This window comes from Phyllobates terribilis, unplaced genomic scaffold (genome assembly GCF_046119375.1).
Source record: "Phyllobates terribilis strain yellow unplaced genomic scaffold, ASM4611937v1 Scaffold_5__5_contigs__length_657084704, whole genome shotgun sequence".
NCBI classification, from domain to species: Eukaryota; Metazoa; Chordata; class Amphibia; order Anura; family Dendrobatidae; genus Phyllobates; species Phyllobates terribilis.
This window is the reverse complement of record NW_027362765.1, coordinates 110,776,185-110,799,431: the sequence shown is the minus strand read 5'-3', so window position 1 is coordinate 110,799,431 and position 23,247 is coordinate 110,776,185.

Genomic DNA, 23,247 nt, shown 5'->3' with positions numbered 1-23,247 from the left:
TATCCATGCGCACAGAACTATTGGTAATAGACCGCTCTATTTGCAAATTCTCATTGTTCTAGGCAGCACATGTCCGGATTACACAGCGAGCGTAAAAATCATTCAACCCAATGAACAAGCGTTTTGCTTGTTCCATCGGGTGATTGGCAGCCTGTTTACAATGGACGATTGTAAAACGAGCGATTTTAGGATCAATCATTCACCATAATTGACCAGTGTAAATGTGCCCTAAGGCACAACTCTCGGGCGCAATTTGGATAAGATGGATCTGCTGTCTCACTAAAGAAGCTCCCTTGCATCACAGTAAAAAGATCAATTGTAAGATTACAGAGGATCCATTATCTACAGATCTCAGAGACTACAGAAGGATCGGGTACATAGGGGAAACCTGGATGCCAGGGATTTTGGATGAGATGGATCAGCTGTAATATAAAAGATGCTCTCTTACGTAACATTGGTCAGAGCTGCTATAAGCTGCTTCCTACAGTTCTAGGGAGCGGAGCGGCTATCAGATGACAGATGTAATGTTTATAAAGTGCAAAAAAAAGAAAACTGATTGAAATTCTTGCCTTTTTTTCTTTGGTTTTAGTAAAGGAGGCTACATACTCTTATTACCCTTAATTTTGGATGTCGGATATTTTTACATACAGATTTTCCTATTAGACATTTCATGGGTTTGAGATCTGATTGGTAAAACATATTTTATACCTTACGGTGCTTGGTCAGGGTTGTGCACCATTAGTGGCGATGATCTCTCAGCAATGCACAACTCTTGAGTAATCTATTTGTTACGATACTGGCATAGTACTGCGGGAAACCAGTGGCCGAAGGAGCACAAAAAGGAACAGCAAGCGGTAGTAGAAGTTCTTGGAGATAGCAAAGAGTTGTAGGAAACAATCCATAGATAAATTAGAACAGTGTGGGCAAGATTGTTCAGGAGCTAGAGACTGAAACTTGGCTAACAGCTAGACACAATACTCAAGCAATGATTGAGAGATCCATGCGGCTTTAAGTAGGCCCAAACAGGAAACAAGATTGGTTCCATAGATTCAGAATCCACCATCTTGGTAAAGGGCAATTGCAGAACACAACAGCAGCCTCCAGTGGTAAGGAGTGAAACTGCAGCACAAGTATTAAAGTGAACAATAGCAGCTACTAGTGGTCAAACTGTAGAAGGCAACAGAAATCCTGACACTATTCTGCTGAGGGTAAGGCACCCCATCAATTTTCAAGTCAGTTAAAGGGTTCACTCACACGAGCATATAACTTGGATGAGTGCTATCCAATGTTTTATTGGATAGCACTCGGAGCAATGTTATACTATGAGGCACTGCAGATCTGCATTTTTTCTACAGATCAAATCGGCATGCTGCGAATGGCTCTGCAAATCAGATGACACACACCCATTCAAGTCTATGCGTGCGTGTAAAATATCGGACTGCACTCGGATGTCATCCAAGTTCAGTCTCAATTATGCTGTCACAGACAATGGAGAATATGGAGAAATTAAGTTCTCCGTCTTCTCCGCACCTGTGATACAATTCTCTCATCTGAGAGAATCAGATCACAATAAACTGATCAGAGTTTGAGCCGAGTGTAATTACCATAATTAATCCGATTCTCTCGGAAGAGAGAATTATTGCTCGAGTGACCATAACCAAAATGAAATATGTCTGCAGACAAAGAATATATCTTCTCGTTCTATAGTGTATTTCTCAGACACGTGACGCTTCTCTACTTTTTTCCTCGTTCCTGGAGGCAACAGAAAAAAATAATCATTCTCCCTATTTATTTATGGTGAGATATTTCTCTTTTTCCTCTAAGAGCTAATTGAATTCTGGTGCTTGTGTAATATCCATCAAATGATCACATTTTTAACAAGTTATCCTAGCCTATATAGAGTACACGTCCACCAATTAGAGACAATAAAGCCAATTTTAAGTTGTTAGATTGGACATGACTAGTGATGAGCGAGCTCTAAAATGCTCAGGTACTCATTGTTCGAGTAGAGCAAATTGGAATGCTCGAGTGCTCGGTCCAAGTAACGAGCCCAATGTAAATCTATGGGAAACCTGAGCTCACCCCGGAGGTCTGCAGAGGGACTAAAAATTGCCCAAATCGATGGGAACAGTGCTCAAATGACATGGGAACAGTATGGGGAAGACCCCTGGAAGCATTTCTGACTCCCAGGTCACTGCAGTCAACAACATTGTCAGAGGTATTACGCCACTTTTACGGACTCACAATAAAACATACAAAAACGAGACCAAAATGGATTTTCCTGGGAAATATGTTAAGGAACATCCTTTCGAGGGTAATGACTTGTATATAAGGCAAAATAAGTAACCAAAACAAAAATGGTCCTCCACACCATGGGCTATGTTCACACGTAGCGTTTTTGATGAGTTTTTGCACTTTTGCATTGCTTTCAACGGTGAAAAAACATTTACTGAAAATGTTATGAATAAGAGACAGAAAGTTCTCCTTGTAGCGTGGGTCTAGAAGTGTCACCAACCAGTAATGACTGTCACCCAAAATTTGGACAAAGCGAGGGTCACGGGAAAGGCAGCGTAACATAAACTCATTTTATGTCATGTCATTTTAACATTTTACTACCTTATCTGGCCATGTGGTGTGTGACACATCATCAGACACATCCTGTTTCATTTATGATGGAGGGACTCTGAAAGTCACAAAGACTATTTTTATAGGGCCATCAGGCGGCCCTTACTATTCTTAAAGAGCCAGCAGTCGGCTATGCTTTGTTGTTCCCATTATTAACGAGTGGGTCTCCTATACTGTTATTGCATATGCAGTGACTGCAACGGCTGCCAAAAATTTGGAGGAACGCCAATGCCCCTTGCCAGAGACATAGAGGTCGGAGGGCCTCCTGCAAAAAAATGCTCCTATTATTAAGAAGTGTGTCTCCCATACTGTTTGCCTATGCAGTGAAGCAATGGCTGGCAAAAATTTGGAGGAACTCCAATGCCCCTTACAAGAGACGTAGATATGTTGGTATGGTACATATGGTGGTGATGTGGTGGAGGATGAGGATGCGGAGAAGGAGGAGGACAAGAGCAAATAGACAAAATCAGGAAGCGTATACCCATGTCTGGGTGTGAAGACAGAGATGCATGGGAATAGAGTTAGACCTCCCCAAAAAAAGACAATGTATTTAAGTTTATGTTACGCTGCTATCATTCGGTAGTGTTGAGAATACTGGCCCAATCCAGCCCTTGTTCATTTTTATAAGAGTCAGCCTGACAGCATTTTCAGTTGACAGGCGGATGCGCCTATCGGTTATAATTTCACCAGCAGCACTAAAAACCCGCTCTGACAAAACGCTAGCGGCAGGGTAGGCCAGGACCTCCAAGGCGTAGAGAGCCAGGTGTCCAGCTTGGATATCCAATAATTATAAGGCATAATGGAATCATGAAGGACATTGGTATGGTCGGCAAGGTACTCCCTCACTATCTTCCGAAATTTTTCCTTCCTTGGGAGAATACCCCGCGCATCAGGGCCTGTGCGATGGGAGGGTCTGCGAAAAATGTCCCAGAACTTTGACAGTGTCCCCCTGCCTCTGCGGAATTTCATTTGTGTCTCTCTTGCCTGTACTCCTTGGTTGTCTAACAAACTGTGACCTCTGCCGCCAGCGTTTTCAGATGGGAGTTTTTTAAATAATTCCTCAACAAGGGCCTTCCCGTACTGCCCCATTTTATTAGGCCTGTCCTGCAAGGGAATAAGAGACAGAAAGTTCTCCTTGTAGCGTGGGTCTAGAAGTGTCACCAACCAGTAATGACTGTCACCCAAAATTTGTACAAAGCGAGGGTCACGGGAAAGGCAGCGTAACATAAACTCAGCCATGTGTAGCAGACTGCAAAGAGGCAAGACTTCCGTGTCCTCACCAAGAGGACGGCTGACCATGCTCTTCTCCTCATCCTCCTCCTCCCTGTCCTCAGGCCATCCACGCTGAACAGACGGTATGACAGTTGTGCAGGTAGTACCGTCTATAGCGCAGGAAACTAGCTCCTGTTCTTCCTTCTCCTCCTCCTCTTCCTCATTGTCACCCAATCCACGTTGGGATGAGATGAAGCTGGGCTGTGTGGAATCACCCTGTATGATTCATTGCTCCATCTCATCGTGCTCCGCCTGCAATGCATCTTCTTTACTTGTGAGCTGAGAGTGTTTCAGAAGATAGAGAAGCGGGATGGTGACGCTAATTATGGCGTCATCACTGCTCTTGGTGGAGTCCTCAAAGCGTGGGGACATCGCAGATCAGTCGGTGAGCTGGAATCTGCAAATGATGCTGAAGCATGGCAAGGGTGGCTAAAGCTGTAGCTGACTTTCTAAAATGGGCACACAGGCGGCATACTTTGACAAGCAGATCCGATAGATCCGGGTAGGTTTTGAGAAACCGCTGAACCACGAGGTTAAGCACATGGGTCAGGCATGGTACGTGTTTGAGGTCGTCTCGCCTCAGAGCCGCCACCAGCTTCCGGCCATTGTCACACACGACCATGCCTGGCTATAGATTTAGCGGTGTAAGCCACAGATCTGCCTGCTCTTTCAGAGCTGTCCACAACTCTTCAGCGTTGTGCAAATTGTCACCTAAGCATATTAGCTTCAGCACAGCCTGTTGCCGCTTGGCTGAGGCAGTGCTGCAGTGCTTCCAGCTTGCGACTGATGTGGTCTTTTCGGAGATGGAGGCTGAAAAGGAAGAGGAGGAGGAGCAGGAGCTGTAGAATGTGGGGGCAACCCTAATTGACCCAGGGCCCGCAATCCTCGGTGTCGGGAGGACGTGTGCCGTCCCAAGGTCCCACTGGGTCCCGGTTTCCACTATATTAATCCAGTGTGCTGTCAGTGAGATGTACCGTCCCTGCCCACAAACACTTGTCCACGTGTCCGTGGTTAGTTGGACTTTCCCAGTAACTGCATTGTTGAGGGCACGTCTAATGTTGTGGGACGCGTGCTCGTGTGATGCGGGGACAGCACACCGGAAGAAATAGTGGCGGCTGGGGACCGAGTACCAAGGGACGGCCTCCGCCATCAGGTTGCGGAAAGTTTCCATCTCCACAAGCCTAAAATGCAACATTTCGAGCACAAGCATTCGCGAAATGTGTGAATTTAGTAGTGTGGCCTGTGGGGCGTTGGATGCGTATTTGCGTTTGCTTTCCAAGGACTGGAGTAGGGACAACTGAACACTGCGCTGGGACAAGGAGATGGACGTGTTTGCTGTTGGTCCTAGTTGAGAGTGTGCAACGACAGGTGCAGGGCGGGAGGCATCTTGGCATGCGCTATGGACAGGAGATTATCGTGCACGTACAACAGCGGAAGAAGCAGTGGTGTCACCCGCAGACACTGTTGCTGGACACTGGGGTTCGGCCCACTTAGCCGGGTGCTTTGCTGCCATGTGCCTGATCATGCTGGTGGTGGTCAGGCTGCTAGTTTTGCTACCCCTGCTGAGGCTGGCCTGGCAGGTGGTGCAAATGTCCTTTTTGGGATTATCTGCAGTCTTTAAAAAATAACCAGACTCAGGAAGACCTAACAGTTGTACTGGCAACTTCCGTCATCTTGGCGTTACGGGGAATGCTTTCCCGCCTTGTGTCTGTGGCCACCAAGCTGCTTCTTCCTACCTGTTGTGGTGCTATGCCTCCCCCCCCGTGTGCTGCTGTCCTCGCTCTATATGTCCCCCTGCCAGGCTGGGTCAGTTACTATATCATCCACCACCTCGTCTTCCACTTCCGCACCCTGGTCCTCCTCCTGACTTCCTGGCAATTGTGTCTCGTCATCATCATCATCCACTTCTTGCGACAGTAATTGCACTTTCCCACTGTCGTCTTCGTGTGACCGTGGCTGCTCCAATATTTGGGCATCGCTACATGTGTTCTCCTCTTGACTCGCTTGAAGCTGGCCGTGCGAGAGGCCCAAATCTACAAATGGACACTTAGAAGAGCTGTTCACTTTTCCAAGTGTGGGATCAGTTGTCTCCGGGCACTCGGCATAGTGAAAGGAAGGAGGATCAGGGTGAGGAATATGCGGTCCAGATTCATGGCTACTGAGACTTGACCGTGTGGAAGACAGGGTAGTGGTGATGGTGGCTAAGTGACTGGAAGCATTATCTGCTATCAAACCAGTAACCTTTTGACACTACTCTGTGTTCAATAGTGGTGTTCTGTGGTCCCCTAGTAATTGGGACAGTAAGGTCGAGCGACAAGATGTGGGTGTTTGTTGTGGCACAATTTAGGCTTGCCCATGCATCGCCTCGTGCTATGCCTCGGTCTCTGCATGCACCATCACCATCACGTCCACTTCCCCATCCCTTGCCACGCACCTTGCCCATTTTTAATGAAGGACAATATTTTGCATGTTCACGAGAAATGGCTGATCTTGGAACGCAGTTATATATGATACGTCTGACAGACAACCACAATTTTAAATAACAGGCCTGTAATTTGTTAATACTATCCTTCACATACACCTAGTGTGAATAGCTTGACCGACACACTGCAATGGAATGAAAATGGAAGAAATGTCTGATTTTGGAACACTCTTATAGGTGTTATGTCTAGCAGAGAACCACGGTTTTAAATAGCAGGCCTGTTATTTGCTAATACTATCCTTCACAGACACCTAGTGTGAATAGCTTGACCGACACACTGCAATAGAATGGAAAAGGAATGGATATATAGATATGGAAATATGGAACAGATCTGGCTTTATTCTGCAGTGAGAACAAGCAAATGGGGCAGAAAAATGATATACTCTGGATTGCTTTTTAAACAAATAACCAGGATTAGGACAATCTGGGCTACCTCCCGGGACCCAAGGCTCCTGGGGGGCCCATGGCCAGATTGCCCTCATTAAAATATGTGCGGTGCCGGCGCCTATGCGGCACACACCAGCAGGCAGAGGTGGGGTGGCCCCCGGACCGCTCCCCCAGCAGCTGCGCAGTGCCCCTGCTTCTTCTTCGGCCACTTCTAGCTGTGATGCGGCCGGGCCAGCACACAGGGAAGTTAACAGGTGCAGTGCTGGCCTGGCCACGTCAAAGCTAGGAGACACGGCCTTGTGGGCAGCCGTGTCTGCCAGTGTGACGTCACGCAGTGTGCGCCCTGCACTGCTGCACCGGAGAGGAGCTGGATGACTGGAGCCGAGCCGGGGGATGGTGAGTGACGTGTATGTGTGTGTGTCTGTGTGTGTGTCTGTGTGTCACAGTGTGTATGTGTGCAGATATCATTGTGTGATGTCTGTTTATATGTATTTTTGTGTTTCAAATGTGTTTATGCGTGTATGTATATGTCTGTATATGTGTGTGTGTGCGTGACTGCGTGCAGTCTCCTCCCGCTGTATCTGGGGGGCGCCGTGCGGCCTCCTGACCTAGTATCTGGGGGTCGCCGTGTGGCCTCCTCCCGCTGTATCTGGGGGGCGCCGTGTGGCCTCCTCCCACTGTATCTGGGGGGCGCCGTGCGGCCTCCTCCTGCTGTATCTGGGGGTCGCCGTGTGGCCTCCTCCTGCTGTATCTGGGGGTCGCCGTGCGGCCTCATCCCGCTGTATCTGGGGGGTGCCTTGTGGCCTCCTCCCGCTGTATCTGGGGGGCGCCATGCGGCCTCTTCTCGCTGTATCTGGGGGTCGACGTGCTGCCTCCTCCCGCTGTATCTGGGGGGCGCCTTGTGGCCTCCTCCCGCTGTATCTGGGGGGCGCCATGCGGCCTCTTCTCGCTGTATCTGGGGGGTGCCATACGGCCTCCTCCCCCTGTATCTGGGGGGCGCCGTGCGGCCTCCTCCCGCTGTATCTGGGGGGTGCCATGTGACCTCCTCCCGCTGTATCTGGGGGGCGCCATGCGGCCTCCTCCCCTTGTATCTGGGGGGCGCCATGCGGCCTCCTCCCCTTGTATCTGGGGGGCGCTGTGCGGCCTCCTCCCGCTGTATCTGGGGTGCGCCGTGCAGCCTCCTCCCGCTGTATCTGGGGGGGCGCCGTGCTGTCTCCTCCACCTGTATCTGGGGGGTGCCGTGCGGCCTCATGCTGTGTATAGATGGCTACGTGTGGCCTCCCGCTGTGTATAGATGGCTACGTGAGGCCTCCGGCTGTGTATAGGAGGATTATGTGGCAGCTCATATTGTGTGTAGGGTCTCATACTGTATATAGGGGATGTCAGCATACTTAATTGTGCTCAATATTAAGTCATACAATTAATGTAAAAAAATGATTATAATATATTAATATTGTGTCAAATTAATTTCACGTGAAGTATCACATGATACATACATCAGGTGTGTGTGTGGGGGGGGCCCACGTCTTCTAAACTGCCCGGGGCCCTTGCTACTCTTAATCCACCCCTCCTCTTGCACTGTATGCACTGCAGTCTGCCAGATACACTGCCCGCCTGCCTAATTCCTGCTATCACCACTGAATATATGTGGCTGGATTAGTCCTCAGAAGGACTGTTAGTTCAGATGGATATAGATATATGTTGTAGAATACCTGTACTAACTATAAACAAGCAAATCTCTCCCTGACTCAGCAGCAGCTCTGCCTACACTGTCTGATTCCAGGGTAGACTGTGATGAGCATGGCGGCGCCCGGTCTTATACACACCTGATGATGCTGTGCGGCCAGCCAATCACTGTAATGCCCACAACCAACATGGCTACGGCATTACAGTGCATGGCAAGCAATCCCTGCATGTTCATTGGCTCTCTAAAGAGCGCTAAGCATGCAGGGTGGGGACCCGAGCTCCCGCCTGAGCAACCCGGAAATACTCGCTGAGCGCCGAGCTTGTCGAGCACAATGATGCTCGGGCGAGTGCTGAGTAGTCATGACCAACTTTGATGCATGTTTTACATTCACCTAGTTCACCAATTTGAACTTTTTAAAAAAATCATTTTTCTATTTGACTTGTGCCATTCGTTACCATTTTTTGCACCAAATTCTTCAAAATGGTGCACAGGGTTTGTGAATTTTTCACAAAGTCAAAAATGTTTTTTCTTTTTATCTTTAGCCATTTTCTTGCACCTCTTTAGAGCCAAAAGTCATATATTCCGATGATCGGCAAAATGTTGCAAAATTTGCACAAAAATTTCTGTTGTAAATAAAATCACTCCGGGTGGTTGTACATTTGCACAAAAAGTTTGCATATTTTTAAAAATTCACATTTGATGAATCGGTATAAAACTTCTGGAAAAGCCACACTGATGTAAAATCAGAAAATTAGCAAAACACAATAAGGGCGCAGTCAGACGGCTGAATAGATCAGAACGAGATCGGAAGGCAGTGCAAGGACTGGCCCGACCTGAGCATGACAGGTTCATATATTTCCAGTCCATGCACTGTGTTTCGATCGCCTTCCGATTTTTACGGCCGTCTGACTGCGCCCTATGACGACTTTAAAAAATGTGCAAATCCATTGATGAATTTGTGGCGCCACTGAGGGTTCGGTCACTACAGAGGTACTGCATCTCACCCAGAGGTGTGGTATCTCACTCTCAGGTAAGGAAGGAGTACAGCTCGGGACCCTAACACCGGCATCCAACACATACCCGCAGTGGGGGTAGGGCGAGATTGCTCCTAAGGGAGAGCACAGTCCCGGGTCCCTAGCTGTGGGAGGGGCTATGTAGTGGGTGTGGGAGGAGGAAGTAGCTTAGGGGAGCACATGAAGGAAGGTATAAATAGAGAAGCCATCTTGTTTAGAGAGATCAGAACAGTGAGCAGTGGGTGAGAAGAGTCTACAGTGAGAGGAGTGGAGCAGGGCTCTGCAGGAGCTCTGCTCAGGCAGAGGGCTTGAGGAGAGGCCCAGGACTGAAAGAAGGAGAGAGGAGCAGGAAGGGCTCCAGAAACGAAGGAAGGGACCCCACGGGTACGGGCAGTGCTGGAGGCCACCCGTACGCCCGAATCTACCAGGAGGTGGAGGGGTCAGGCCACACACAGGGGACCGGTCCCTCAACTAGCAGAGCACTTTATGTCTCAACTAGAAACCGGAGGCTGCAGTCTTTCAAGTCCTGCAGCCAACAGTCCATATCAGTCTCACCAAGAAGGTAGCTATAGAGGACACAGGGGACGGGACGGACGTCGCCCGACAAGGCCCGCAGGTACCGGATTGGGACACTTGGTATGAGGTGCAGGGAGACGGCCAGAGAGAGAGAGAACACATAGAAGGGGGTCCCGCTAAGTACTCCGGAGATATCTGAGGGTTGGCTGAACCCCTCCCTGAGTAAGCGCAGCACGACGAGGGAAGTTACACTAGTACCTGTAACTTGGACTGCAATAACTGTGAGTAAAGACCCTAAGGACTGCACCCCACTGTCTCTGTGATTATTATCTGCGCCATTACCCCTGCACTACAACGCCCAGCATCACCTATAATATCTACACTGCCCTGACCTAGCTCTTCCTGTGGAGAGCCACACCATCCCTGCTGCAGTAACCTCAGCTCCAGAGGACCTTCTCCGCAGCAGCGGCTCCCTTTGGCCGCATACCACAGGCGGCGTCACGAACTATATATAAAAACTTTATTAATCCCTTGTAAATAACCCCCTCGGATTGACCGCCCTGGGTCATGGACCGGGTCACCGCCACTGTGACATCTTCCCCAAACAACGACCGGCCCGGCACCGAGTACCCCACGGCCCAGGGGGCGCGTCAAATTATTCACACCAAAGAAACTGGTGAAAATGCAATGATGACCTTTTATTTAATTTTTTTTATCATTTTAAACAACTCTCTAAAAAGTTTCATTTCCTTTAAAATGTCACAAACCTTGCACAAAAATTCTGCTCCTACATAAAATAACTCCAGTAACAGGGGGATGCAAAAATGAAATGACTTTTCAAAAAAATTGCGATTAGCTGAAAATATCTGGAAACCCACAAACCCTGTCTACTTGGGTGGACATGAAAATAATAATAAAAAAAACAAACAGAGAAGCACATCCAAAATATACTTTAAAATAAAGGCAAATCAAAAGAAGAATAAGACACAAATGAAAAACACAGGAAAAACACAAAAAATAGACAAAGAAGAAGGAGCCAATGCAATAATGAACCAGGTCTCATTACCTTGGTAAACACTTTCTACAGAGGCTGTGAAAATATTGTCAGAAAGTCATTTTAATCATTTTCCGGGATAGATGTGAATCTGAAGACACAATAAAACCACAAACAATAATACCGATAATAATAAATAAAAATAATAGTAGAAAATGTTCAAAAGAAAATAAAAAAAACGTAATTAGTAATAATGATTACAAATTAACATTTCAGATTTGCCTCTTGTTTTTTTACGCTTTACTTTTTTTACTGCAATATCTTAAAGATTTTTTAAATAAATTCCAATGTATACATTTTCTTATAACCTGAACATACTATAATTAGGTGCGCATAAATAATGCACCATACTCATGGAAGGGGATAATTTACAGGCATTGCAGTATGTGCATTGTAATATGAGTTGAAGAGTTTGTCCAGGACTTTTTTTTACTATAGGTCTAAAAACTAACAGGCAGGTGGTTGCTAACACAGGCAACTACCTCCCTGTTCTATCCAGCGCCGGCTCAGAGTTGTCACCGATAGCTCTTGCAAGCGATTCAGCTGCTCCACCTCAACAGAGCAGCTCTTCTTCTTCTGTGCTGCTCTGTCGAAGGCATGTGACTTCCGGCGTCAGGCTGATTGTCAGCTGGCTCCCCGCAGATAGACAGTGGGGAGCCAGGTGTCAATCAGCATGCTATTGGCAGTCATGCTCTGTCAACAGAACAGAATGGAGGAGAAGCCGCTGCTTTGTCAGTGTAAGTCGCTGAATGACCGGAAGGAGCGGTCAGCGCAGGGCACAACAGCCAGGTTGTTAGCACTACGTGTCTGTTAGTTCTAAGGCACATTGAAAAAAAAAAATCCCAGATAACCCCTTTAAGCCTAGTCCTGGGTTCGACTTGCATATTTGCATCTCTGATTTGGGTTGTTGGGGGTAAAGCGCCATTTCTGTTTTGCTACTTTCAGCAAAACCACTAGAAGCTCCTCGGCCCTGCCCTACGAGTTTCCTAACTACAGCTGTTGGCACACTATCAAAAATAGAGCAGTTATGATACATTTCTTACATCCTGCCATAATCCCATGTATAATGTTCGATGCACTTATTTGTTATCTCAGTTTGCAATATGTGGAGCTTTAAGAATGTGTGAAAATCTTTGTTCTGCAGAATTTTGTGTCGCATGAAGATGAATTTACATGAGATGTAATCTAACTTCTAAGCGTTCCAGGAATGAGATTAAAACTCCGTAATGTTCTCCTGGCTTCTAAACTTCCATCAATGTCTGCAACACAAAGAGGAATTCATCAAAAGTCAGATTCTGAGGACAATTTTTAGAGATGCAATATTTGTTCTGGTCTCATGGATATTTCTGTAAGACGAGAGGTCGTCTTGGGTCGTTTCCTGAAAAATGACCAGACTGAGAATGTTATCATTACAAGTAGGAACAAGGATCGTTCTCTACTAGGAAAAGCTCCCCAATCTCCCTATAGACAGACTTCTAACTATAGGATTGTGTGGGGCAAGGGCGGACACAGACAGAAGTACAAGAACAATATATGGGCTCTTTGCTGTCCAATATCTGATCATAATGCACATCTCCACCTGCTTTGGAGGTGGCAGTGGACCTCTTACCTCTTGGGCCCTTGTGAAGCTGCCCAGGTTGCACCAATGGTATGTCTACTCCTGTATGGGGGTATTATATAATGTTGCCCCTTTTCAGAACTTATTAATGACATGCTTGACTGAAGGTTGCTCTGGCTATGGTTTCAAGATGCTATTGATCTTCTGTGCAGGCATTGGTTAATAATAGCATTCTTGTAGTGGTTGACCCAGAACCTACACCAGCAGGGGATGCCATTTGTAATTAACTTTGGGGGGTCTGCCTCACTCATTGTATCTATTTTTATAGTTGCATGATAAAGGGGAAGGTCAGCTCACCTAAAGGATAAAGATACCAATTGCAGCTAAAACTCATTGTAGTCACTAAGTACTGTGTCTGAGACATGTCTGCTTTTTCCTTAAGGTGTTGGATGAATTTTTCTGGATTTTAATATATTCGAAATAAAGGTGAATTTTTTAGGATTCGTTTTGCTGGATTTCTTGCTTCCTTATGCCTTTAGTTCATCCACATAACTGGAAACTCAGGTCTGACCCTTTGTATTAAAAATAATAATTGATTTCCAAGACCCTAGTCATATTTCTTTATGAGGTCTAATGATATTAGGGTGGAACACAACCGCTTCATATCTGAGCTAAGAAAGTAGCCCAGGTAATGAGGACCCCTCCAATCAGGCATCCATTGAAGGCAGCAGATCTCCATTATTCCCAAAGTCAGGCAGCTGCAGTGACAGCCAGTACATTTATCCAGTTTGTTGATGTTTTGTAAAATCAGCACAAACACTCCCAATATTGTCTCTTGTGGATGAATGATTGTGTTATATAGTAACATGCTCCAATTACAAATATCGGCATGTGCTGAAATTATCCTATTGCGATGCATTCTCTTGATAAATGGAACGTCTTCCAGTCCATGGAAAAATCTATATGTTGACATAATAATCTTGCTTTGCCGGCAAGTCTCAGTTATGGTTACTTGACACATCTCTTTGTTATTTGTGGCCTCACAACCATAGATTGATGTGTGCGGGGAGAAGGAATGGCTGCTCTGTCATATCAGATGGATCTTCAGATGGTCGACAGTGAAACATCATAAGGCTAAACTAGAAGTGAGACGTATAAGAAATTCTGTCCAATTTGATAATCATTTAATATACTGTCTGGAAAATAAACATACTTGTAGTATATTCAGAGATAATAACAAAGGGTAGAGCTCTGGCAACCTATCAGACATTATATAGAGGCTAGTTGTCAGCAGTAATAGATAAAATAACTTAACGTATTATACGGATTGTGGATCCCATGTTTGATCACAATGTAAGTACAGTATATTACCGTTATATTATAGTCAATAATGGGGATGTAGCTGTGACAACTTCTCAGTCATAATGTAGAAGTTGGTTGTCAGCCAGGGATAGATTTATTATTTGGGCAACCTGGGCTACCGCCTGAGACCCATGACTCCAAGGGGAAACCATGGGCAGATTGTCCCTATTATAATCCAAAGTGCCAGTGGTGCAGCATAGCGAGGCAGAAAGCCAAAGATGGATTTCTGCCACACCATGCATGCCATAGACGTATATAATTGAATATAGCAGTGGTGCAGCAGGACGCCATCTCTGCCTTCATGGTGTAGGCGGTACGATGATGTCATTGTGCCGCCTGCATCATTCAGCAGGATCCAGGCCAAAAGAGTCAAATGGTATACATGGAAGAGGCCCTGGGTGGGAACGTCAGAAGGTGAGAGGTTTTTTATGTGTTTTACTTTCTCTAAGTTGGTAATTTAAGAAGTTGGAGGGACGGGGCACTCTGAGTATTTAAATGGTGGATGGCCACAGATTCAATTGGAAATTACTGTATATATTAAAGAGAAGCTGTCTTCAGGTTTTCCTGTTATGTACCGCTGCTACCTAGTGATGAGCGAGCATGCTCGCTACTGCTCGGTGCTCGCCCGAGCATCTCACTGCTCGAGATGCTCGGCGCTCGCCGAGTATTTACGGGGTTGCTCGGCGGGAGCTCGGGTCCCCTCCCTGCATGTTTGGCGCTCTTTCGAGCGCCAATCAACATGCAGGAATTGCCTGCCACTCATTGTAATGCCGCAGCCATGGTGGTTGTGGCATTACAGTGATTGACTGGCCGCACAGCGTCATCAGGTCTATATCAGACCTGGTGCCGCCATGCTCATCACAGTCACTCCGGAATCAGGCAGTGTAGGGAGAGGAGCTGCTGCGTCAGGGAGAGATTTGCTTGTGTATTAGGTAGTGTAAGGAGAAAAACCGCACATTACACATATCCATCTTAACAAACAGTCCTTTTGAGGACTAACTAATCCATCTGCAGAGATACAATATCAGGCAGGCAGTGTATATAAGCAGGCAGGGTATTTAGCAGACTGCAGTGCATATAGCACAAGAGGCTCCATTCCAATTCTGCCTTCTGCTGCTGTTAGATATTTCTATACAAAGGCCCAGGTCTCAGGGGCCAGGAATACTTTTTTTTAGATCTTAATCCTCATTATTTGTTTAAAAAGCAATACAGAGAACACCGATTTTCTGCGCCATTTGCTTGTTGGCACTGCAGAGTACAGCCAGGTCCTTTCCATATTACAGCGCTAGAAATCCAGCTATTTAAAACTCTGTTTTCTCCGTCAAACGGATCACATATGGGTTGTCAGAAAATACTGCCATTTCTGGCTTGCATTAAAAATTTCCTTTAGTGTGTCAGTGAAGCAATTCACACCAGTTTGCTGTACAAACTAGTTACCTACAGGCCAGGTATTTAAAACTCTGTTTTCTCCATCACACGGATCACATATAAGTTCGCTCCAAACTCAGTCATTTGTAGTGAGCGTGGAAGATACCATCCTCCATTTGGATGTGATGGTGATAGTGCATGCAGAGGCCGAGGACAAGGCCGTGGGCAAGCTGAAATTGTGCCACAACAAACATCCACATCTTCTCGCCTGACCTTCCTGTTCCAATTCCTAGGGGACTGCAGCACACCACTATTGAACCCAGAGCAATGTCAAAAGGTTGTTGGTTGGATAGTGGATAATGCTTCCAGTCACTTAGCCACCACCACCACCACCACCCTGTCTTCCACACGGTCAAGTCTCAGTAGCCGTGAGTCTGGACTGCATATTCCTCACCCTGATCCTCCTTCCTCCCACCATGCCTAGTGCCCGGAGACAAATAATCCCACACTTGGACACTCTGAAGAGCTGTTCACTTTTCCATTTATAGATTCGGGCCTCTCGTCCAGTCCACTTGAAGCGGGGCAAGAGGAGATCGCATGTAGCGATGCCCAAATATTTGAGCAGCCACGGTCACACGAAGGCGATGGTGGGAAAGCGTCACAAGAGGTGGATGATGATGAGACACAATTGCCAGAAAGTCAGGAGGAGGACCAGGGTGCAGAAGTGGAAAACGAGGTGGTGGATGATATAGTAACTGACCCAACCTGGCAGGAGGACATGCAGAGCGAGGACAGCAGCACACAGGGGGAGGGAGGCAGAGCACCCCAACAGGCAGGAAGAAGCAGTGTGGTGGCCACAGACAGAAGGCAGGCAACCATTCCTTGTAACACCAACACAAAGGTAGTTGCCAGTACAACTGTTAGGTCTTCCCGAGTCTGGTTGTTTTTTAAAGACTCTGCCGATAACCCCAAAAAGGCCATTTGCACCATCTTGGGTTAAGAATTGGCTCAGTGATAGGAAACAATGGGTGGTTATTAATGGAAAACACTCAGACTGGGTCTCAGTTAACAGTGGGGTACCACAGGGGTCAGTATTGGGCCCCCTTCTTTTTAACATATTTATTAATGACCTTGTAGGGGGCATACAGAGTAATATTTCAATATTTGCAGATGACACTAAACTCTGCAGGGTAATCAATACAGAGGAGGGCAGTTTTATATTACAGGAGGATCTATGTAAACTAGAAGCTTGGGCTGATAAATGGCAAATGAGCTTTAATGGGGATAAATGTAAGGTAATGCACTTGGGCAGAGGAAACAAAATGTATACAGTCATATGAAAAAGTTTGGGCACCCCTATTAATCTTAAGCTTAATGTTTTATAAAAATTGGTGTTTTTGCAGCAGCTATTTCAGTTTGATCTATGTAATAACTGTTGGACACAGTAATGTTTCTGCCTTGAAATGAGGTTTATTGTACTAACAGAAAATGTGCAATCTGCATTCAAACAAAATTTGACAGGTGCATAAGTATGGGCACCTCACCAGAAAAGTGACATTAATATTTAGTAGATCCTCCTTTTGCAAAAATAACAGCCTCTAGTCGCTTCCTGTAGCTTTTAATGAGTTCCTGGATCCTGGATGAAGGTATTTTTGACCATTCCTCTTTACAAAACAATTCCAGTTCAGTTAAGTTTGACGGTCGCCGAGCATGGACAGCCTCTTCAAATGATCCCACAGATGTTCAATGATATTCAGGTCTGGGGACTGGGATGGCCATTCCAGAACAAATTGTTCCTCTGCATGAATGCCTGAGTAGATTTGGAGCGGTGTTTTGGATCATTGTCTTGCTGAAAGATCCATCCACTGCGTAACTTCAACTTTATCACTGATTCTTGAACACTATTGCCAAGAATCTGCTGATACTGAGTGGAATCCATGCGTCCCTCAACTTTAACAAGATTCCCAGTGCCGGCATTGACCACACAGCCCCAAAGCATGATGGAACCTCCACCAAATTTTACTGTGGGTAGCAAGTGTTTTTCTTGGAATGCTGTGTTTTTTTGCCACCATGCATAACGCCTTTTTGTATGACCAAACAACTCAATCTTGGTTTCATCAGTCCACAGGACCTTCTTCCAAAAAGAAATAGGCTTCTTCAAATGTGCTTTTGCATACCTCAGCCGACTCTGTTTGTGCGTACTTGCAGAAACGACTTCTTTCGCATAACTCTCCCATACAGCTTCTCCTTGTGCAAAGTGCGTTGTATAGTTGACCGATGCACAGTGACACCATCTGCAGCAAGTTGATGCTGCAGCTCTCTGGAGGTGGTCTGAGGATTGTCCTTGACTGATCTCACCATTCTTCTTCTCTGCCTTTCTGATGTTTTTCTTGTCCTGACACTTCTGGCCTTAACAAGAACTGTCCCTATGTTCTTCCATTTCCTTACTATGTTCCTCACAGTGGAAACTGACAGGTTAAATCTCTGAGACAGCTTTTTGTATCCTTCCCCTGAACAACTATGTTGAATAATCTTTGTTTTCAGATCATTTGACAGTTGTTTTGAGGAGCCCATGATGCCACTCTTCAGAGGAGATTCAAACAGGAGAACAACTTGCAAGTGGCCACTTTAAGTAGCTTTTCTCATGATTGCATACACCTGGCTATAAAGTTCAAAGCTCAATGAGGTTACAAAACCAAAAAAAGTGCTTTAGTAAGTCAGTAAAAAGTAGGCAGGAGTATTTAAAACAAGAAAATGATAAGGGTGCCCATACTTATGCACCGGTCAAATTTTGTTTGAATGCAGATTGCACATTTTCTGTTAGCACAATAAACCTCATTTCAAGGCAGAAACATTACTGTGTCCAACAGTTATTACATATATCAAACTGAAATAGCTGCTGCAAAAATACCAATTTTTATAAAACATTAAGCTTAAGATTAATAGGGGTGCCCAAACTTTTTCATATGACTGTAATTATATGCTTAATTGTAAAATACTGGGCAAAACTGTAACTGAAAAAGACCTGGGTGTATTGGTGGACGACAAGCTCACGTTTAGTGGCCAGTGTCAGGCAGCTGCTGCAAAGGCAAATAAAATAATGGGATGCATTAAAAGAGGCATAGATGCTCATGAGGAGAACATAATTTTACCTCTATACAAGTCATTAGTGCGACCACACTTAGAATACTGTGTACAGTTTTGGTCACCGGTGTATAAGAAAGACATAGCTGAACTAGAGAGGGTGCAGAGAAGAGCAACCAAGGTTATTAGAGGACTGGGGCGTCTGCAATACCAAGACAGGTTATTACACTTGGGGTTATTTACTGTGGAAAAAAGAAGGCTTAGGGGTGATCTTATTACTATGTACAAGTATATGAGGGGACAGTACAAAGACCTATCTATTGATCTTTTTACTCTGAGGCCAGAGACGGGCATCTTCTACGTCTGGAGGAAAGAAGGTTTAATCATAATCACAGACGGGGATTCTTTGCTGTAAGAGCAGTGAGACTATGGAACTTTCTGCCGCATGATGTTGTAATGAGTGATTCACTATTAAAATTTAAGAAGGGCATGGATGCCTTTCTTGAAAAGTATAATATTACAGGTTATATATACTAGATTCCTTGATAGGGCGTTGATCCAGGGAACTAGTCTGATTGTCGTATTGAGTCGGGAAGGAATTTTTTCCCCAATGCGGAGCTTAGTGTTTGCCACATGGAGTATTTTGCCTTCCTCTGGATCAACATGTTAGGCTATGGGTTGAACTAGATGGACTTAGTCTTCCTTCAACCTTAAAAACTATGTTACTATGTTACTATGTATGTTACCTGCCAGGCCATCATCAGCAGGGGTGGCAGAACGACCAGCCTGACCACCACCAGCATGATCAGGCACATGGCAGCAAAGCACCCGACTTTGTGGACCGAACCCCAGGGTCCAGGAACAGTGTCTGCAGGTGGCACCATTGCTTCTTCCGCTGTTGTGCATGCAAGCCAATCCCCTGTCCATGGTGCATGCAAAGATGCCTCCTGCCCTGCACCTGTGGTTGCGCACTCTCAAGTAGCAGCATCAGGAAGCACATCCATGTCCTTATCCCAGTGCAGCGTTCAGTTGTCCATACCCTAGTCCTTAGAACGCAAGCGCAAATATGCAGCCAACTCCCCACAGGCCACAGTACTAAATTCTCACATGTCACAATTGCTTGCGCTCGAAATGTTGCCTTTTAGGCTCGTGGAGACGGAAGCATTCCGCAACCTGATGGTGGCGGCCGTCCCTCGGTACTCATTCCCCAGCCGCCACTATTTCTCCCGGTGTGCCGTCCCCGCATTACACAAGCACGTGTCTCAAAACATTAGCCGTGCCCTCAACAACGCAGTTACCGGGAAAGTCCACGTAACCACGGACACGTGGACAAGTGCTTGTGGGCAGGGACGGTACATCTCGCTGACGGCACACTGTGTTAACATAGTGGAAGCCGGGACCCAGTCGGACCTTGGGATTGAACACATCCTCCCGACGCCAAGGATTGCGGGCCCTAGGTCAATCAGGGTTGCCCCCACGGTCTACAGCTCCTGCACCTCATCCTCCTCAGCCTCCTCCTCCTCTTCAGCCTCCATCTCCGAAATGACCACATCAGTCACAAGCTGGAAGCACTGCAGCACTGCCTTGGCCAAGATTCAACAGGCTGTGCTGAAGCTAATATGCTTAGGTGACAAACCGCACAATGCTGAAGAGTTGTGGACAGCTCTGAAAGAGCAGGCAGATCTGTGGCTGACACCGCTGAACCTACAGCCCGGTATGGTCGTGTGATAATGGCCGGAACCTGGTGGTGGCTCTGAGGTAAGGCGAGCTCACACACGTACCATGCCTGGCCCATGTGCTTAACCTCGTGGTTCAGCGGTTTCTCAAATCCTACCCGGAGTTGCCGGATCTGCTTGTTAAAGTACGCCGCCTGTGTGCCCATTTTAGAAAGTCAGCTACAGCTTCCGCCGCCCTTGCCGTGTTTCAGCAGCGTTTGCAGCTTCCGGCTCACAGACTGGTGTGTGATGTCCCCACGCATTGGAACTCTACACTGCAGATGTTGGGAAGGATTTGTGAGCAGAAGAGGGCAATTGTTGAGTACCAGCATCAACAAGCCCGTCAGTATTCAGTTCAGACTCCACACTTAAGACCTCAGGAGTGGACATGGATGTCAGACATATGTACCATCCTCCAAAACTTTGAGGACTCTACCAAGATGGTGAGCGGCGATGACGCCATAAGTAGCGTCACCATCCCGCTTCTCTGTCTTCTGAAACGCTCTGTGCTCACAATCAAAGAGGATGCATTGCAGGCGGAGCAGCATGATGAGATGGAGCAAGGAACGATACAGGGTGATTACACACAGCCAAGACTCATCTCATCCCAACGTGGATTGGGTGACAATGAGGAAGAGGAGGAGGAAGGACAGGAGCTAGTTTCATGCACTATATATATATATATATATATATATATATATATATATATATATATATATATAGATATATAGACGGTATTACCTGCACAGCTGTCATACCGTCTGTTCAGCGTGGATGGCCAGAGGACAGAGATGAGGAGGAGGAGGAGAGCATGGTCAGTCATCCTCTTGGTGAGGACACGGAAGTCTTGCCTGTTAGTAGTCCGGCACGCATGGCTGAGTTTATGTTACGCTGCCTTTCCCATGACCCTCGCATTCACAAAATTTTGGGTGACAGTCATTACTGGTTGGTGACACTTCTAGACCCACGCTACAAGGAGAACTTTACATCTCTTATTCCTGAGGCGGACAGGTCTACAAAAATGGGGCTGTACCAGAAGGCCCTTGTTGCGGAACTATTAAAAAAATTCCCATCTGAAAACGCTGGCGGCAGAGGGCACACTTCGTTTGACAACCAAGGAGTACAGGCGAGAGAGACTCAACTTCAATCCAGCAGAGGCAGGGGAACAGTTCTGGGAGAGTTTTCTCAGACCCTCCCATTGCACAGGCCCTGAGGCGCGGGGTACTCTCACAAGGAGTGCAAAGTTTGGGAAGATGCTGAGGGAGTACCTTGCCGACCGTACCAACGTCGTCCGTGATTCCGCTGTGCCTTATAATTATTGGATATCCAAGCTGGATACGTGGAATGAACTGGCTCTCTATGCCTTGGAGGTCCTGGCCTGCCCTGCCGCCAGCGTTTTATCAGAGCGGGTTTTTAGTGCCGCTGGTGGAATTATAACTGATAAGCGCATCTGCCTATCAACTGAAAATGCTGACAGGCTGACTCTTATAAAAATGAACAAGGGCTGGACTGGGCCAGACTTCTCAACACCACCGAATGATAGCAGCGTAACATAAACTCAAATCCAGTGTCTTTTCTTGGGAGGTGTATTCCCATGCACCTTTTCACACCCACACATGGGTATACGCTTCCTGATTTTGGCTATTTGCACTTGTCCTCCTCCTTCTCCTCATCCTCCACCACCATATCACCAGGGTGACCGTGGTTGTGATGCAACACCCACATAATTTTTTTAAAGGGTGTTTATGATGCCCGTAAAAAAAAAAAATTATACAGTATGTTCATGTATACCCCCCAGGGGTAAATTTTAGTCAGCCCATACACTTAGTGCATGGGCATTACAAGTATAGCAGGTCCGCTCCTTTCTAATGGGAACATTTTTTTATGAGGCCCTCCTCCACGTCTCTTCCAAGGGGCATTGAAGTGCCTCCAAATTTTTGGCAGGCCTTTCATTCACTGCATAGGCCAACACTATGGGAGACTCTCTCCTTTCTAATGGGAATTTGTCGTTACTGTGGCCCATGATCTACGTGTGTTTAATTTCTTAGTGGGGTTTTTCCTAAATTTGGTCAGCCGTTAGACTCACTGCATACCCTATAACTGTATAACAGACTCTCTCCTTTCTACTGGGAATTTGTCGTTACTGTGGCCCTGCTCTATGTGTCTTTAATTTCTTAGTGGGGTTTTTCCTAAATTTGGTCAGCCGTTGGACTCACTGCATACCTTATAACTGTATAGCAGACCCTCTCCTTTCTAATGGGAACATGTCATACTTGTTACTGTGGCCCTGCTCTATGTGTCTTTAAATTCTTAGTGAGGTTTTTCCTAAATTTGGTCAGCCGTTGGACTCACTGCATACCCTATTACTGTATAGCAGACTCTCTTCTTTCTATTGGGAATTTGTCGTTACTGTGGCCCTGCTCTAAGTGTCTTTAATTTCTTAGTGGGGTTTTTCCTAAATTTGGTCAGCCGTTGGACTCACTGCATACCCTATAACTGTATAGCAGACTCTCTCCTTTCTAATGGGAACATGTCGTACTCATTACTGTGGCCCTGCTCTATGTGTCTTTCAGAGTCCCTCCGTCATCAATGAAACAGGATGTGTCTGATGATGTGTCACACACCACATTGCCAGATAAGGTTGTAAAATGTTAAAATTACATTTCCCGGTGAATGCATTTGCCTTAAAAATAACGTAAAAAAAAAACAGTAGGATCTTTCTTTAGTATAAAAACAGAGTCGCCAATGTAACCTCAATGTAATCACATTGTTCAGCTCATGCACCTCCTCCTCGATCTCCGAAATGACCACATCAGTCACAAGCTGAAAGCACTGCAGCACTGCCTTGGCCAAGCGGCAACAGGCTGTGCTGAAGATAACATGCTTAATGCTTAGGTGACAAACCGCCCAGCGCTGCAGAGTTGTTGAAAGCTGTAAAACAGCAGCTTGATCTGTAGCTCTCACCACTGAACATACAGCCAGGCATGGTCATGTGTGACAATGGGCGGAACCTGGTGACGGAGAAATGACAGCCAGAGTAGATACGGTTTCCCTCTATGCCAGTCCTTTCACCGAGCTAAAGAATATGGCTGTGGTGAAATACAACTCCCACTGAGAAGCTGTT